We start from the raw sequence: 1,742 nt of genomic DNA on the forward strand, positions 1-1,742 counted from the left end.
TGTTAAGTCTCCTTGTTACGCTTCCATGTTAAGTCTCCTTGTTAACGCTCATGTTAAGTCTCTCCATGTTAACGCTCCTTGTTAAGTCTCCATGTTAAGTCTCCATGTTAACGCTCCATTGTTAACGCTCCATGTTTAACGCTCCATGTTAACGCTCCATGTTAAGTCTCCATGTTAACGCTCCATGTTAACGCTCCTTGATGTGTATTGTGTCATAAAAAATCGAAGGTGACGTCTCCGAGTCATAAAAATCGAAGGTGACGTCTCCGAGTAGTTCGGTAGGCGACTCAGTGGGGGTATTAATAGACTGATTGATTACTTTAACCAGAGTTAATTATTAGCACAACCTTGACTTTGGCTTTAAAAGCAGTGGGGTTCAGTTGTGTGGTGACTGCAGTCAGGGAATCTCTAGAAGTCTTTACATGCACTTATTTGATTTAGGGACATGAAAGGCTTGTTAGGTTATGAAGAGAAACTCTACCTGACTTAGAGAACTTATAAATATAATAAAGAGCAAACCGTTTGTAGAAGAAGCGGATTGCGCGGACAGGAAAAACGGCGGCGGTTTGCAAAAGAACAACAGGGTGGGACGCAGATTAGCTGAAATAGAAAATAATAATTATGCAGCCTGCCACAATCGTTTACTCTGCAGAGAGCTCGCAAACAATAAAAGGTGATTAGTCAAGTGCGGAGCCTCCCTTGGTGTTATAGCGATACGCTGCTACAAACACCGTACAATGTGTACAATAGACAAATATCACAATTACTAAGATGAATGAACAGATTATACACCCTTCTTTGTGTCTCTCTCTCTCTCATCAACACATTCTCTCGCTCTCTCGCGCGCGCGCTCAGACACATTCGCGTCTGCGCTAGCTGCGCGCGCGCGCTCTCAGAAAATCTGGCGCTCTCTCAAAGACACATGTCGCGCTCTCTGCTCTCACACACAGACACATGCGCGCTCGCGCGCGCGCGGCTCGCTCACACACACACACATACACTCATGGCTCTCGCGCGCGCTCGCTCTCCCTCACACACACACACACACACAGCTCCCCCTGCTCTCGCTCTGCGCGCCGCGCACACACACACAGACACAGTGCGCGCGCGCGCGCGCGCGCGCTTCACACACACACACACACACAGACACAGGCGCGCGCGCGCGCGCGCGCGCGCGCACAACACACACCACACATCACACACCACACACACATACACATCCTCTCTCTCTCTCTCACACACACACATACACATTCTCTCTCTCGCACACACACACACACACACATCACATTCTCTCCTCTCTCTCTCTCTCCTCTCCACACACACACACACACACACACACACACACACACATACACAATTCTCTCTCTCTCTCTACTCTCTCTTCACATACACATTCACTCTATATCACAACCACACACACACAACACACACACAACACACACACACACACACAAAACACACACACACAAAAAACACAAACAAACACACACATTCTTCTCTCTCTCTCTCTCTCTCTGCTCTCTCTCACACATACATATTCCTCTCTTTCTCTCTCTCTCTCTATCTTCTCTCTCTCTCTCTCTAACACCACCCACACACCACACACACACACACACAACACACCACACACACACACTTATCTCTCTCTCTCACACACACACCACACACACACACATTCTCCTCTCTCTCTTCTCTCTCACACACACACACATACACACAAACACACACACACACACACA

The sequence above is a fragment of the Tachysurus fulvidraco genome, unplaced genomic scaffold, assembly GCF_022655615.1.
Source record: "Tachysurus fulvidraco isolate hzauxx_2018 unplaced genomic scaffold, HZAU_PFXX_2.0 HiC_scaffold_28_np12, whole genome shotgun sequence".
NCBI lineage: Eukaryota > Metazoa > Chordata > Actinopteri > Siluriformes > Bagridae > Tachysurus > Tachysurus fulvidraco.